Source organism: Peromyscus leucopus, chromosome 2 (genome assembly GCF_004664715.2).
Source record: "Peromyscus leucopus breed LL Stock chromosome 2, UCI_PerLeu_2.1, whole genome shotgun sequence".
In the NCBI taxonomy this organism is placed as follows: Eukaryota; Metazoa; Chordata; class Mammalia; order Rodentia; family Cricetidae; genus Peromyscus; species Peromyscus leucopus.
Window position 1 is genome coordinate 106,821,579 of NC_051064.1, and position 17,843 is coordinate 106,839,421.

The following is a 17,843-nucleotide window of genomic DNA, read 5'->3' on the forward strand; positions in this document are numbered from 1 at the left end:
TTCAGCATACTGACTTGGGGCCTTATATTTATTTATTGTCGTGTCTGCCACAAGCATTGTAGAATTTTAGCAGTGCCCTGAATCTAGGAAGTAATTCCTCCTCCTCCTCCTCCTTCTTGTGGTGATCACCAAACATGTGTTCAAGGCATCACCAAGTGTCTGCAGAGGTGGGGAGGAGCTGTCCAGTCACTACTGGTTGAGAAATTTGCTGTTGTATACTTAGATCTTAGCTATGGTTCCCCTCATCTCTTCTTAGCTATGTGATCACAGACAAATCCCACAAATATTCAGATATGTAGCTAATTCACCTGTGTAGCTAATTTAAACACCAAGCTCTAGATGACAACCCTGGAGCTTTGGAGGCAGATCTTGGTGTGGTCTGACAGTATACTTGTTGTCCTATGAGCTCTCAGGTATGCCTTAGCTGCCACTCAAGGCTATGCCTTCAAAATCCTGCCTCTCACTGGCTGGTCTTCAGTGTCTTCACCAAAATTTAGGGCTCCTGAGGCATCCTTCTCCCCCTTATCCTGTAAATTGGGGGAAATAATGCACCTAAGAAATGTAGCATAGGACCCTGGTCCATGGTGATACATAAATGCTAGCTCATAAGGAAAGTTCTAAAGGAAGGCTGGTCTGTGACAGCAACTTGGGGATTAAAAATGTGTCTGGATATATTCACAGCAGCACATAAATGCTCCCATTTTTTAAGAAGAGGTTCAATGGCTTTTTAGCAATGAGGTATCTGTGCTTATTAATAAATCTCTCTCAGTGGGATCAGTCCCCTGCAGTAACAGAAGATAAATGATGGAAGCTGGCACCATACCTGAGATTCTGAAAATCTAAAATTGACACCCCATACACACACTTGTTAATAAGACCAAGTACAAACTCTGTGGGAGAGTGTCTGTGGGTATTGTCCCCTAATCCCTTCTCCCAAACCCTCCCTGCTGAAAGAGATCGGCATTCCCCACATCACGGCTGGCTCAGAGCCAGGCAGGGTGCTAGATCGTTCATGCTTGTGCCTTCTCCCATAAAGTGCCCTAGAAAGTCTTATTCGTGTTTGTCACATTAAGAAACTGCAGCTCAGAGAGAGGTTAAATAATTTGCCCTGGGACATCTAGTTGGTCATGGCAGTCCTGGGATTGTACCTTTGTTCTCTGTGACCCACCGCTCCAGTACAGATAAACACCTGGCTGTCTAGAATTCCAGGAGCCCATCTAATGCTCCTTAGGATTTCAGTTTCCTTTTTCAAGGCAATAGGGCTCTTTGAAATCTCTAAGCTTAGTCTGGCATAATGACCTGCATATGATTGGCACTCACTTAAAATAAAGTGAATATAGGATGAATTATTTGTACCCAATAAATATTGGGTAAAGCAATGACTATAGGATTCCCTCCACCAAGCCTTCAGGAAGTGTTAGTGAAACAGGCAGGTACCGCACAACAGCCTGCCAGGAATTCTAAGTTTACCACAAGATAATTCTGTAAAATAGATAAAGAAGCCAGTTTCCCTCCTAGTTATAAACTGAATTGTGACCCTATCCCACACCCAATTCGTATATTCAAACATTACCACCAGTGTGACTGTGTTCAGAGGCGGGGTCTTCGGGAGGTGACTGAGGTTAAATGAGGTCATGGACCCAGCCCTGATCCCATCCTTCAGAACTCAGATCAATGTCTCTGGCACCTCTCTCTGGGGTCTCTGCTCTCAAACACCACTTTCTGTGAGACCATTCAGTCTCTGATACGTTGTCACGGGAAAGCAGAGAGCCAGTACCCTGCACGCATGCCCACCACACTTTGCGCACCTGTGAAACATGCACAATTTAGATGAAAGTTTTTCTGAAAAGTTTTTGGAAATGCCAGCATTCTGCCAAATGTAAGTGAGTCTGGTTGACTAGGGAAGGAACACTCTAAATATTCTACTCTTTCCTTGGAAATTCACTAACAGGTGAGCAGTTACAAGAAACCCTGCAGTCCAAACAAAAGCCTCTAGCAAATCCAAGGAAACCTTCTGACTCTGTTAATGCCAACAGCTGTCTCAACCTTCCTGGATGGGTACTGATTGGCAGCTGAACCTTCTTTTTGCCTGTGTTTTTAATGGATAAGAGGATTGTGGGCAGATTCACAAGGCTGAGGCAGGGGTGTAACCGACAAGGGTAGAGGACAGTTCATAACTCAAATCTGTGGTTTAATATTCATGGTGCCACTTGGCCTCTGGTGTGAAGCATGTTATCCAGGGCTTATCTTGCAGAGAGTCAGAATAGGTTTGGGTCAAGCGGTAGAGTGTTGAATATGATATTTCAGGCTACTTATTGGTCGCTTAGTATATCCCAGGTACTTCTGCAAGGGGTTGGATGAATGAACTCCTTTGAAATTTCTAAATGCCCACTTAGAGAAGGTGGTACTTGTATTCTTCTGCCTGTAAACTTGAACTTTGTACACAGACTGGGAAATGTCAGTAGCCACAGTGGAGCCCGGCCTATCCCGTCTCCAGGGCTTGTGCTGTCTTACACCTCCGTAGGTCTATAGTCATAACCCCTTACATCCATGTACCTAACCTAACCTTGTAGTCACCACCTCTGGGTGTTTGCATTTCTGGAAGTGCAGGAGAGAGAGAACACTCAAAACACATACAAACTGACGGGTTCATGGAGTCTTTTTCAGTCTCCTCTGACTTTTCATCCTTTACCTCTGGTCTCTTCCTTATGAAGTAGCTGAGGATGATCCTGAACTTCCGATCCTGAACACCCGGAGTGAAGGGATTACAGGCAGGTGCCACCACAGCTAGTTTATGTGCTGCTGACAATCAAATCCAGAGCTTGAAGTAAGCCAGGCAGATACTCTCCTAACTGAACTGTATCTCTAGCCCAAGATAGGGTTTTCCCATGGCATCGCTCTGTTTCTTTTATGGCATAGTTCACATTAATGCACCGAGTTGTTCCTTTGTCAGGTTCTGGGGAAAATTCCCCCTTGTCAGCATCATGGCACCTGGTACCCAGAATGCACTTGCAGTTATTGGGTTGAATGTCACCTCTTGGAAGCCCTGGTATCATCTGGAAGGGCTATAAATCTGGAGCCGGTTAGGGCTTTACAGACAGATGTTCATAATGGTAGGAAACAAGCTCCTTTCTTAGCACAACCTCAAGGCTGGCTCTCCCCACATCCTCCCTGCAGCTTAGCAGTGGCAGCTGAGGTGGGCTGCATTGTTCTGTGCCTGGCTTGTCCTCTTCATGATTATCCTCATCACCCCCGCCCCCAGCTCTCCACAATCAAAGGTCTGCCCAGAAGCAAAGCTCTAAGGAAGGGGTTGAAGGGCAAGGGAAGGGTCATCAAATACAGGCAAGTCTGGGAGACTTCCAGAAATTACTTGTCCTGATATGTGTGGTAAGATGGCGGAGCAGGGAGAAAGGGGGTCTGCAGCAGTGTGTGCAGAGCCGGGAGCAGGAGCCAGGGTTCCCCTCACATTTACACCTTTCTACTCCTCTGTGTTAATTCTGTCAGCACGGACACACTGTACTGTCAGGCAGCCTGACATCTATGCAAACATCTTAGGCAAAGCAGAGAGGATCAGTGCAGCTACTCAGAGCAAGAGATGTAATTCTCAGAAGCCCAGTTCAGTTTCCCACATTCGCGTGTACCCCAGGAAATGGCGCAGCCGATTCCCTTTGCTTCCGTTAAGGGACACACCTTCTTAATGGACTTGAGTCCGACTTGTCATTTGTCAAATATCTCCTATCCTACAGGCCTTTGAAAAATATATAATCCATTTAATCCTTACCAGGACGCTGGATGGGAGACATGATTACTCTCATTTTTCAAATGAGAGAACAAGAATCCCCCTGACCTTGCAAGGGTAAAAATCCTAAAATCTGTCCTGGCTTCAGGCTTACGTTGGTCTGTGGAGTTTCTGTCCCTCTTTTTTTGAGAAACTTGAGGTTCTCTCTCGATTGCAGTTTGAGGCCCTGCTGGACTTGGTTTCCCAATTTTTCAACTTTCAAAGTTTTCAAGGTTATGTTATCATGTCTCAGCCTGTCCCTAGAGTGTCTCCATCTTGATACCTTCAAGTTATAAGGTTTGTTTGAATAATCCATTAACATTGAGAAAATTACTTTCTCATTATGAAATATTTGTCACTTTAATACTAATTACTCTAACTGTATTTATTGAGGATTAATGACTGAGCAATATTTTATTAATAACTAACTGGCATTTATTATTGCATAAATAATAAATAGTGTCTCATTAAATATAAATGTATTTTTTATTTGGGCACCTTCATTGAGAGTATTGCCAAAATTTTTTTGCATTCATTAAAAATCTCATTAAAATGGTTGGCTAGTCTTGCCTTGGTGCCTCACCCCCCACCTCCCCCAAAAGAGTCGCTGACAATTCCTGTCCAATAGGGAGACTTTGGGATTATTCATCAGCCTGTCAGGAGAAGGCCCTTCAACAATGCAAGCAAGGCAGCTGTGGATTCTGGTTGCCATGAGAACCTTAACTTTGTGCTCTGCTCTCACACTTCGTTATAGTTACGTGTGTAACCCCCACTAGTGTCAGAGAGTCGCTACCTTTAAGAGCTATCGTTTCACATGAGTAGCTCATCTGAGATCATGGACCCAGGGGAGCAGGGAAAGACTGTTCTCACCTTCCATTTGCAGGGAGGGAATGAGGCCCAGGACAAGGGTCAGCAGGAAGGCAGGAGCAGGACTGGCCTGCGGACCTGTGAATATCAGTGCTTACTAGTCCCAGTGGTGCTGTGCACATTCTTGCCCCATGTCACTGGTCCACCCGTCTGTCTAACTCATCATTGCAGCCTGACAAAGGTCAGCTCTCACACAGCTTTATCACCTAAGTTACATCCTTATTTTTTTTTCTAGCTCTAAACCCCTCCCCACAAGCACTCCATCACTCTTAGAGCTGTGGTCATACCCAAGATTCTCCAGGTGCATGTTCACCTGTTCTCATAGAAGTAGTCTGATAACTACGGTTCGTATGTCCCCTTCCTCTACACCCCCCCTCCTGCCCCCGTGTTGTTGAATACTCTCCATCCAGACTCTCTTCTGCCAAATGACGCCCATTCTGGGAAGACAGGTGTCCAGGCAAACTTGATTACTCGTCCTATCCTGAAGCTGTCAGTTCAGGAGATTCTGGGGAAGGCCAGGGACCTGGGAAGGAACGAAGCCTTCTTCTCCACCCTCTGGATGATTCCCATGTATCTGGACTCCATAGAATCTTCTCCGGTGCCCTAAGTCTCACCGTCCCTCACAGCACAACATCTTCAGTTCTAACCTCAGCTCTTTCCTTGCAGGCTCCACCCTTAATCAGAAGGAAAACACTGGGGGTGGGGGACAAATGTCACGCCTTCCTTTGTCTGTCCTCCACTTCACCTGGAGGTCTCTGGTCTCAGATTCCTTCTTCATTCAGGCAAAGGTGTCTGTGTGCGTCCTGTGGGTTAACAGAGGACCTCTGTGGGGCATTCCTTCATTAGTTCTGGGATCGGAGAGTTCTATAGCTAACCCCTTCCTCTGTGGACACTGTACTCTGTGTCCACTGTAGTCCTTGACCTGGGCCTTTTTCTTCCACTCTCACTAGATGGAGGCCCTGCATCGTCAGATGGACTGCTGGAACTCTCAACCTGGGATGCCTTCTACTGTTTGGACTTGCATGCCTTTCTCCATACCTTGACCAATTTTTGGTGACTTCTTTATTAAAAAATGATTTTTATATATGTGCATGTGTATGGGGGTATAAGTACCTGAGAGCAGGTGCCAGCAGAAGCCAGGAAGGTGCATCAGGTGACATGGAGCTGGGTCTACAGCTCGCAGTGAGCTGTCTGACATGACATGAGTACTGGGAACCAAATTCGAGTCCTCTGCAGAGTCAGCTGCCGAGATCTCTCTCCAGACCATCTTATTTTATTTATCTTATTTTTATCATCTAGCTTCTGTGTCTCCAGCACCTGGTAGGCACCTTGTAGGCCTTCCAAGAGACACTTCACTTGGACGAATGAGTCTGGGATTCCTTCCCCTGAGGATGAAGTTTTGACGACCATTGTAAGCAGGCTTTCTTTGACCTATGGGATGGGCTGAGCCTGGGAATAATGGTCTGGTCCAATTTCCAGCCTCAGCCAGTACAATGCGCTCTAAAACATGACATTTGCATCTATTTCACTAAGGCTCTTGCACCCCCTCAACCCCCACCCCATCCTGTAACAATAGAAGTCCTCATTCCTCTAAAACTGTGTCATTTCTTTAGCGTTTTGAGGGTTAGAAATTAGGACAAGACTATCAGGCAAATGCAGCGGGCACCAGTGTACTGACTGGGTATCTTATCAGATATTCAAGACTGCAGCAAGAAATGTCACGGGGAGCTCCTGACAAAAATATTTAATTAATAGCAACAGCTACAGAAATGAATAACAGCATCCAGGCAATTACAGTGTTCAATAAACCAGCTCTCCCAGGATGAGCGGCAGCAGATTACCGACTGATGGGCTGCATTTAAATATGTTATCTGCTCACTGGAAAGACCCAGTGGGTCCCTCCCTTCCATGACATGGCCAGGAGTTGTGTTATTTTTGTAGCCTTTTAAAAAAAATGAAATGATAAATTAAATTATCTGTCAGAGTGTTCAGAGATTTCTAGTCCTCTCCAAACTACCCAATAATGATTTGACCCTGGGCTATATATACCAGGAGCCACTGGAGGGGTTGCTATAAAACACACCAGAGTATGTGTTTTGGTGTCACGGTGCTCGTGTCAATGGGAGATGGAGAAGTTTGCACTTTTACATTTCTAGTGCTGGCTATATGACCTTGGACAACTTCCCTCACTTCTTGGGAACTGCAGTTTCTTGTTATCATAAAGTGTACTGAGATTTTCCTAGCAGTGTAGTGGTTTAATGAAGGTGATAGGCTACATAAAGCTCCTGGGGGAACTGTGGCACTGTGGTGCCTGGTGATACTTTTCTCGTTACTAAGGGTGCCAGGGTTAAGGAGGGGGAGGTGGATTTTTCTCACCACTGAGGAGCTCAGCTCATCATGGGGGCAGGGAGCCAGGTTGACAGAGTGAGATTCAAGCCAGTGTAGCAGAGAAAGCATAGTCTGAAAACACGGCAAGCCACCTCCAAAAGGATCTCAGCAGAGTTGAAAACGTCCATGGGGAGTGCAGGGTTGCACAATTGTAGGGTTAACATGATGCCCAGGCCTTGTTCTGCAGAGGACAAGAACTGAGCACCAATCACATCCTGTCTAGGTTTGCACTCCCTGGGGCACCTCCTCCGAGGATGCCCCTTTAAAGGAATTTGTAACTGGTACAAATCCCAGGACATAGCTGTAGTCAGGAGATTGTGGGTCCTGCCTTTCATCTGATTCAAAGCAGAATGTCAAAACCAAGAACACAAGTGGGGTTCTTAAGGTTGACATGCAGGCTGGAATGTTCAGAAACAGCCTGCTCTGAACATGTTCATTTGGGCCCTACAGCACTTGCTTAGCTCTGAGTTCCCTTCTGGTCACTTAAAAATAGCTGATGGAAAAAAAGTAATGTGCCTAGCAAAACGCCAGCTCCTAGAAAGGCAATGGTGTGGCAGCAGTGATCTACCAGACACAATAGACAGGAAAAAGACAGCACGACTCAGGAAGTACTGGTTAGAGCCCCGAAGCAGAAGTAGAGCCTGCTGGAGAGCATGTGCAGAGCTAGTCACCTCCCATCTAGAACAAGACTCACTGGTGGGACCTGGTGACTTCTTGTTGGCCTGAATTCAATGGGACTTTGCAGTGGGGATCCCTAGTTGTCTATAAGAAGAAGCAGAGCTCTCCTACAGACACAATTTTCCAAGTTACTTAGGAGATGACAAGTCAAATTCTAAACAAAGTGCTATAGAAGAATGACTAAAAGCATATAGTCTAAGAGCAGGAAGTAGCATCTATCAGATGTGAAGTTGGCAGTGATAGAAATGACAGAAAAACAACATTAAACAGAAGTAGGACCTGGGAGCATAGCAAACAGGGTTATGTAGTACCCATCAATCCTGCTTGCACACACTCATGACCTAATCGGTCCTGAGAGACTAGAACAGCCCATGATGAAAGTCCATAGTTAGAAGCTGCTCAGGTTGGCCTAAAAGCATCTGGCAGTGGACCTGGTAGGTCTGGCTCTGCTCAAGCATCATTTCTTATTTTTCATTTGGTTTAGAATGGGACTGGGAAGCCATTCTAAACATCAGTTTGTTCGTGGGAATAGACTTTCTAGTTGTCACCTAAGAGGTAGTGAGAGAATCATGAAGTGAATTTGAGAACACGTGATAAAACTCTCTAATCTAGAAGATCTCCAGGCTCTTCAGGCCTTGCCCTCCAGCAGCTTTCTGCTTATTTCCATACATATACCTCACAGAAATCTGCTGTTAAGGTCCTGAAATGCATTTCTGAGTTCCCATCCACAGGAACTAGATCTCCCCCTAAAATGTGCTTAAGTGCTTATGGACCTTTCTGTCTCCCTCATTTCTTTAACCCACCTCATCGGGTAGAATGCACTGCTGTCTGGAATTGCTTATTCTTTCTGTTTCTTTTTTTCACATTCATTTCTACCACCTTGAACTCTCCTGGACCAGTGCCTCAGGAGTCCAACATCCTCCTCTTCTCTTTACCATCACCATAATAGTCTCCTAAGAACTTAAGTCTGCTTACCACTTCTCTTCCCAGAAGCATCTAGTAACTTCCTACTACACTTAGAAGAATCTTTAAACTTCTTCCTAAGGCTCACAAGGTCCCCAGGGGTCAGGGTCCTGCCTGTCTCTGCCCACTCTCCCCTCCTATGCCGCAATCACTTTTCATTAGGACCACAGTCCTGCTGAACCACTTCTCCTGAAAACCACCCACATCCTTTTCAAGAGAGAAATGACTGCTGGGTAAGTCACTGGAAGTGAGGTGGCAATGGTATCCATAAGAGTATGCCTCAAACCTTAGGTTACTAGAAACATAACTGATGGTCAGCAAGAAGACTGATTGGAAGTTCTTCTGAGGAAAGAGAAGGTATTATTATTAGGTTCAGTCTCTATAGTTTTCCTTCTGGCTAAGAGATCTGCATATGAATACACTGATTTCATGTTTTGTCATTTTCTTTGAATATGCCAAGTGCTGTGTTAGGCAGTAAGAAGGTGAGAACCTTCTCTAGTTTGATATTGCACCATAGAGAGCACATGCTAGGCCATCCTATCTACTCTGTAAAGAGTGGTCTCTGCTCCTCCTGCTACAGCAAGGCACTTAGAAAGAGTGTCCTGACTGTTTGTGTCCAGAAAACACGAATATTCCCTAGGTATCTGCCTGTGTGCCTTATCCCCTATGTGTGCCAGTGTGAAGAGAAGAGCAGGTCTTTGTACTGATATCTCTGGCGGTCCTGGTGGATTCTATTGCTGGAGTCTAGATTCTTTGGGACTATGTGGGTTCTCCACTGGATTTTCTGTTACAGGACTCGAAGACTAAGGCTGTCCCCCTTGGTTTTCATATCATTTGCTGTCTTCTCTCCTGCTGTCTGTCAACATCACTAGTCTGGATCTCTGTGGAAAGGCAATAGATCTTGTGGACAGAATATGCATATCATACTCAGAAAGTCCTGTATCTGGTCCTTCCTTACTCTTCGAAGCTGGGTGCCATTCAGTGTGTTGACTAACCCTTCTGAATTCAATTCTCACTTATTAAGAACTCTCCTAGTACCTTCTTCACAGGCCTCTTATAAGGATGAAAACAATTCATGTATGTTAAGAGATTCAGAGCTGAACTGAGAATAGACCTAATAGATTAAGGGTGCTGTTTGGACTGTAGTTAAATAAAGTTAGGTTTTGATGGTGAGGATTGTGAGATTTGAAATGTGACACATGCGTTCAAAATCCCATTTCTGCCATTTTCCAGCTGTATAATCTTCATCAAGTGACTGATCTTCTCTAAGTCTATGCTGGGTTGTTAGAAAGATAAATGAGATGACATTTAGAAAGAGCTAGGAAGAGCTTGATAAGTGTAGTTATTGTCTTATCATTATTATTTTGAGCAAGTAGAGTCCCAGTTTACAATAATTCTTAGCCATCAACGGGGGGGGGGGGGGGAGGGGGGAGGTGAGACACTTTCTCCACCTGAACATCTCACCATATGTAGCTCTGGTCTGGATTTCCTGCCTTCTGAACCTCTTCCTGGTGGCTTCCCAGAGTGCCTTACAGCCTCTCTTGGCTGAACTTCAACTGTCAGGGCTGCCGAGTGGCACACGTAGGTCCTGCCACATTATGGATTTGTCTCAGCCCTCCCAATACTTTGGATTTTGAGGGGGAAGGAAGCTGGGGAGGAGGTATAAAGGATAATGCAGAGTCTCCAAAATTAATGAGGTAATGGGTGAGCATATTTCCATCTAAATGAGCTGGGGTCATGTTCCCGGGAAGGAACAGCAAAGAGGAATAGCCAATTGAAGAAAGCTCAAAGTGGAATCCAAGCCAACTGGCTGAATAAATCAATGTCCAGTTGTGTCTTATTTGTGGCAATTACCTCTCTGAGCCTCCAGTCCCCAGTGCCCCACAATTGGGCTGCAGATGCTCATTTAACAGCTCCAAGTTTGACATCTTAATGTTTTCCTTCCCACAATAAAAATGAGTATCTGCTTCAAAATACGCACTTGTCATTAGTGTTTCCCACAAAACCTTTTTGTTCCAAGAAATGAAGAGAATTTCAGAGATGAGCGCATCCTTGTGGTTCCAGAGGACAAGCATCCTGTGATTCATGACAGCTGTCTCAAAGCAAGTCCTCACTCTACACTACCAAATCAGTGTGTTCTTGCCAAAAGAAAAGCCAGCTCAACAATTTCTGTTCATTTGATCTCTGTGTCACTTGTATTTTGTTGTTAGTTAGGACGAGCTTCCTATTGGGCATAGGATAAGTCATGATTGGATATTATTATCATATCTTTGCCACTTCCAGAACATTCTCAGGGTGGGGAGCTGTAGGAGAAGGAAGGGGTATATAAAAACCACCTGTGTGGCTCAGTTCTATTCACTGAACTATCTACCCACAGACTCCTTATATCTGCTCTATGAGGTGTCAGCACTCATGCCTGAAGAAATGGGAACTGTGGTGACGCCCATAACTACTGAGTACCTGGTATGCCCTTCTCCAAAGTCTGTCTTATCCTCCCATAACTACTGAGTATCTGGTTTACCCATCTCCAACGTCTGTTTTGTTCTCCCATAACTACTGGGTACCTGGTATGCCCATCTCCAAAGCCTATTGTGTCCTCACAGAGAGGATTTGGAAGCACTCACCTGGCCCCCACTAGTTGGATTGTGGGTTCTGTCATCCTTGAGCTCCTTAATTGCATGCTCACAAGGTACAGGATAGTGAATCCTCCCCACCGGATACTGCAGGCATGCAATCACATCCCGAGTATACTCATCTTTGCTGCAATTCTTTTCTTCCCCATTAGTAATCTTGGTATGTTGTTGTTCTGAACAGGAACTACTCCTGCTTTGGAGGGGACACTTCACAGTGATCTCCATTTCTTCCCTCAACTCCTCCACAAGCAAATTAAAGCTTCTCTCTGAGCACCATCAGAGGCAGGCAGGCAGACATCTTATATAAATGGTAATTAGTGCAGTCTTCTGAACACTGGCTGGGAAAAAGCATTGCTTTTTCTGAGCTGAGCACCTATGGCTTTGGTTTGAACCTCATTTATGATGCTCACCACACTTTACTAGGTGTGATCCATGGCCAGAGAGGTTTCATATCACAGTAGAAAGAGCTCCCTGTCTTACTTTAGACAAACCCCAGCTTGATCCCTAGGGTCCTTAGCTTTCCTATTTGACTGATCTTCTGCCCTTGAATAATAGACATGACCCCTTTGAACTTCAGTTTCTTCATCTCTACAATATAGAAACCAACACCACCTCCAAAACATTGTGGTGAACTGGTTAGGATCATGCTAGGGAAATGTATCAGGCACAAAGAGAAAAGAACAGTATGCATCATGATGAGTTAGCATTCTGCAGAAGTAGAACTCCCATCTACCTTTGTGGCTCGACAGTGTTTGCTGCAAAAGCTGTCTGTGCAGGGACCTAAAGGGACCTACTTCATGTGAAAGTAGCTCATATATGATTGAAAGAATCTAGATGCTTTTGGAGAGAGAATCATGATCAAGAAATGAATGATCCAAAAAGACAGTCTTTAGTTATATTAAAAAATAAATTTATAACAATCAGAGCTACCCAGAATGATCTTGAACAGTTAGTTATGGTCAGAAAACCTGTTGTAGGATCTTAGCCCTGTGATTTATGAGATAAACAGCATGAATAACCCTTTAAACTTTTGACCTCAAATGCACCATAGCATGTACTGCATATTCAATGGTAATCTATTAAAACCCAAAAGGTAATTATAGTTGTAAGGCCCTGAGAAGTTAAAAGTTTCTTGTGAGGAGCCACAAAAGGGACATGGCTTTGGGATCCATCTCAGAACAAAGTCATCTTCATTACTTTTCAGTTGCTATGACACAGCATCATGACCAAGGCAACTTATAAAAGAAAAAATTTAATTTGGGGACTCATTGTTCCAGAGGGTTAGAGCCTATGACCATCATGGTGGGGAACATGGCAGCAGGAGGCATGGTGCTGGAGGAGTAGCTGAGAGCTTACATCTCATCCACAAGCACAACGCAGAGAGAGAGAGAGAGAGAGAGAGAGAGAGAGAGAGAGAGAGAGAGAGAAGAAGAGAGGAAGAGAGAGACAGACAGAGGAAGAGAGAGACAGAGAGAGGAAGAGAGAGAGACAGAGAGACAGAGACAGAGAGAGAAAGAGAGAGGGGGGAATGATGTGGCTTTTCAGAACTTCAAAGCCCACTCCCAATGATATACTTCTTTCAATAAGGCTACACTGCCTATAACAAGGCCACACCCCTTAATCCTTCCAGAACAGTTCCATCAACTAGGGATGGAAAATTCAAATGAGCCTATGGGGGCCATTCTCATTCAAACCACTACAATGGCTTTAAAGGACATCACTCTAACAAGGTCAGGAAGAGGAAGCTTCTGTTCTGTTGTAAACTGAGGATCTCCATCATGGTGTTGTGTTGCTAAGATCCCTTCCCTGGAGACATAATCAGCATCTACTCCTCTTTCTAGGATTCCAAGGACAAACTGAGATACAATTACACCACAGTTATTTTGGGATGAAAAAAATGAGTTTATTGGGTTTCCTTATGGAGCATAGGTGAGCAGTTAATTATTGGAGTGTGGGTATTCCCTCCAACAAAAGGCTACACTGGGAAGTCTTTATCCATTAGAGACAATAACTTTCCTAGAGCTGCATAGATAGAGCCCGCATTTCCTAGTCTTCCCTGGACTATATCCGCTAGTCCCTCCCAAGGACACATAAAATAAGGGCAGAGATGCATACATCAGGTAGTGTGGAATGTCTGGGTACTTATGTAACACTCCCCATCCTTCCACAAGGAGATGTAAAGAGTCAACAACCTCAGCTGAAATGGTGTTTTGTAAGCAGACTACAGCTGAAGGTAGCAAGATGGCTGTTGTTTGACTCAGAGGACTATAGCAGTAGTCCTGTACAACATGATGTCTCACCTCTGTGAGCTCCATTTCCCAGCAGGAGAGATGATTAAACAGCTGAGAACACATACATGGTCCTTTGACAGACAGATGGGGTAGATGGGAGATCTCTGAATGGCTGGGGGTAGATAGGATCGATGGTGTGTTGGTTTAAACAATCCAGTTTAAAATTTTCAAGCTTTAGTTTCTCCAACTAGGAAAAGAAACTAGGATAGCAGGGCTTACCTAACCTCACATAATGGTTAAAATGTTGAGAAATGAGAAAAACTGATAGACCACCTGGTGCATGATTTGATTATTTGCATTGTTGTTATCCTTTCCAAGCATGCCGAGTCCCTAGGTTCTGGGCCTGTTATGGGCTTCACACTAGTGCAGTATACAAAGAACACTAGCTGTGTGTCTTTTTACCTCCTCCTCATTTGGTCAGTGGACAGCTCCTTCTGTGTTCCCAACATCATGATTTTCTTCTTTGAGCATCTACAATGTGTTAGAAAGCACCCTAGAGGCTGTATTTGCTTCTCATTGAGTCCTCTCATCATCAATTCATTCACCAATGCCTTTGAAATGACTAAGTCCTATTTGATAAGAATCTAGGCAGCATAGTGGGTTCTAAGATACAGAGACTAATACCAGATATTTCCCATCCTCAAGAAATAGCATATTGCAAAGTAAGCACATTTATAATAGGAATGTCATTATTTCCATATTATATGTGCAGAAACAAAGGATTAGAGAGTTATTATTATGATACTAAAGCAGGTTTTCATTCCAATTTCCACTGTGTCTCCTTTCATCCTGCCCTGAAAGATGTAGTTTCCCAAGCTCCTTGATTGAATTATGGGCTTTCCATGTTGGACAATTGAATTTGGGGGTGGGGGGGGGATCAGGAGGATGGAGAAGCTGAGAAATGTGATTTAACTGACTTGCAGAGCCTTTTAAGCAACTGACCTTCATGCTCCCCTAAAACCTGTTGAGCTAACAGCATGTTGAGGTACTGCAGTCATTAACACGGAATGGGGAAATGTGTTTCTCAAATGCAAAAATGTGTTTCTCAAGGTAAAAGTACCTTGCCTCCAACTCTAGATCTCATTAAATGAGCTAATTCACCTACTGCTTAATTTGCTGAAAGCCCTATGAGTAATTAGGATCCTGACATCTTCCAAAAATTATATTCTTAATTGTGGCTTTCCTCTGCATCACAATGAAGCTGGTCACCCTTCCTCCTGGAGCGTCTTCCTCTGCTCCCATCAGAGGAGCATGGTGAGCAGTGAGTTTTGCATTTAGCACACTTAGCATCATGACAACAATTAGGAAGAAATATTAATTAGAAATACGAGGCCACCCTGGAGATCCAGTAGAATGTTTGAAGCACTGGATTTGGTCCTCTGCATTTCTTTCATTTTTCAAAAGCAATCTGAGGCCTTGAAACCTCGCAGCTGTTATGTTACCAGCTCCCATTTCTTGATATTGTTTGCAACAATTTATAAGTGCTTACTGGAGCAGGGATGCTTTGCTTTGCCTTGTAACCCACAGCACAGTATTTCACTCTTGAGATGTTGCATCCATTTGTCATAGTAAATGTGTATGTGTGTGCACACTTGTGCATGTGGGTGTATGTGTGTTTTACACAGAAAGAATCAATTCTTATACAAATAACATTTTTTTCCGGGGGTGGGGCGGGGTTTGCCTTCCAGGCCCCTGTAAACAAATCTTGGCTTCTGTAGATAAACTCACTCCTTTGAATTTGATTGAGAATTGCTTTGAGGATTATGAAATTAAAGAGGCTTCTGCATGGAGAATTCATGACATTGTATAGGAGATGTAAGTTCAAGTGACTGCTTGGCCAATCGTCAGTTGCTGACATGGGGCACTGGCAGATACCTTCAGAGGACTCGTGGGTATGCAAGAGGGCAAGGGGGTGTTCCTCAGCTAGCAACTCTTATTTTGATATGACAGAATCAGCTATATCCTCCTGGCTGGGAACCTCAGCATGCCCTGACTTCCCTGGATGGGGAAAGTTGTTTACAGAGTCTATACTATGATATGCAGTTCAGTGACCAGACTGTGGTCTTCCCTGCTCTGCCCATTGAGGGCATTGGTTTCCCCCACTTGAAGGAGTTCCCATCACTGAATGCCCAACATCTTTTGGCTAGATTCCACACCACCCCCAAATCTTTCAATGTAGCACTTAGTAAGGACCTTGCCCCTATGTTTGGGAAGAGAGTCTGTCTGGTTCTTACTTCATTACAAGCCTTCTGTGGGGGGCAAAACAAGTTGCTAAACATTGGATGTCTGTTTATTTAACATGGTAACGGCCAAGGCTCTTCTGAGTTGCAAATTCTTGTGACTTTGTCTTTGGTATAAAGAACCACAAAGATGAAATAATTAAGAGACCTAGCTTTTTGAAGGCTGATCTTTCCCCTACCCTCTCTATGTCACCTTCCTAAGGAAGAAAGACCAGTGACCTAATTAAATAACAGGAACAGCCAAATGGCTCCAGGGTGTAAGAGGATTTGGATCCAAGCATATCTGATGGTAAGCCAGCTCTACCACCATACAGCTCTGTGATCCCAGGCCACTCTCCCCACTCAGCAGATCTTATGTCCTCTGGAAAAATAGAATCATAATCCTCCATAGCCAGACTCTGAAGACTCACTGGGAGCACGTTGAGCAGTTTGTACAACAAGCAGAGGATCAGAAGAGAGTTGCACTCCATCCTAACGCCCCATTTTCTTGGAGGAGGTGAAGCACCAGAGTTGAGGTCAGAAAGTAGGAACTCCAGTCAATAACCAGCGGCCGAAGGCAGTGGAAATGAAGAAAAAATGAGAAGCCATTGGCCTTTGTTGTGAGAGAGAGTTTTGCTCATGTGAAGACAATGTGGGGAAAAGTGGTCTGCACAGCTTTCGTTTGAAGGGGAGTTCTGAGAGACACTGAGCCCAAAGGGATGTGCTAGCCACTGCTTACAGAGTCAACCATCCAACTTAGAGGTGGTGCGCATAAACCACCTTAATGCTGACATTAGCCTGAATACCTAAGATGGAGCAGAGATGGGTTGGGATTGTTTGATTCTAAAGCTACCTGCTCTTCCTCTGCCGTGTTCATGTTAGAAAAGCAATGCAACCATTGAAGTAACTCTCAGCCGTTGAAGTAACTCACACAATCGACTGCTCTGCCTTACTCTACCTATAATGGATTCCAGTAGAAATGGCAGTTTCTTCTTGAATATCACAAGTTTGGTACATGGTACTGTCTTCTTATTGGTAATAGATAAATAAGTAGAAAAGTTCAATTGAACACAGAGAGGCTGCCTGCATAAAAGCATATCTCATTCCTGGATAGAGCCAAATATGTGTTCTTCCTTAGAACTTGATGTTTCTCCCTGGGAGGAGGAACAAAATACTCACCATTGTCCACAGCTCTGGGGCAGGGGGGCAGCAAGTGAAGGTTGACTTCCTGTCACAGGAGGAGAGACTGTTCTATATGCCGCAGTTAAACTATAAAAGTGGGTTTTGACTTGAATACAAGAGACAGTCCTCTCAGAGGTACAATGAAGAACTGTCATGAGCCAGTGGCAGAAGCTGAACCCTCCTTTGTACAGGGAGCAAACAAATCCATGGTGGATTGACATAAAGTTGGTCATAATTCTCTGTAAAAAGATACTGGCTCTTTGGCTCAGGTATTATTTTCTTACCAGATGGCTTGCACATTTAAAAAAATGCAAGTAAGGGAAAGGAAGCCTTTTTTTTTTTTTAGCAGTAGTTTATTCTAGGCACCACCTCAGTCATATTTGGTAACATAGACTCTATTTTCCTTACCTGAAACCTGTGACATTCATTGTTTCCATTTACAAGCAGAAATGAGGAGGCCTGCTTAATCATCAAGGCTTCTTGTTTGGCTTCTTGTTCAGTGCTGATCTTTTATTGGGGAAAAGAGATGTGGAGGAAGATTCTGAAGTTTTCATGATTTTGCCATGCCATGCAAGTGTCAGCAAGACTGCTTAAGTAGGGATCGACACAGTCCAGCAAGAAGGGAAGACATTGAAGGGTTAAACTCCCTGCACTATGTCCTTAGTCTTTTCACAGAGGTTTAACTATTGTTGCATCTTCTTCCGATGTGTTTTTGTTTTTTATTCCATTCCATTATCACTGTGTACACGATTTTAAAACCTGCTCTTTTGCTGATCATTAATTCATTTTCTACGTTATTAATTCAGACTGTAAAGATAATACTTAATAACTGTATAATGCTCTA

At 44.1% G+C, this 17,843-nt stretch overlaps 1 protein-coding gene across 7 annotated transcripts in view; it reads left to right on the plus strand.

Annotated features, from left to right (window-relative positions):
* Window positions 1-17,843, plus strand: part of Dab1 (DAB adaptor protein 1) — a 1,142,636-nt gene that overhangs the window by 236,618 nt on the left and 888,175 nt on the right. The window lies entirely within an intron of this gene.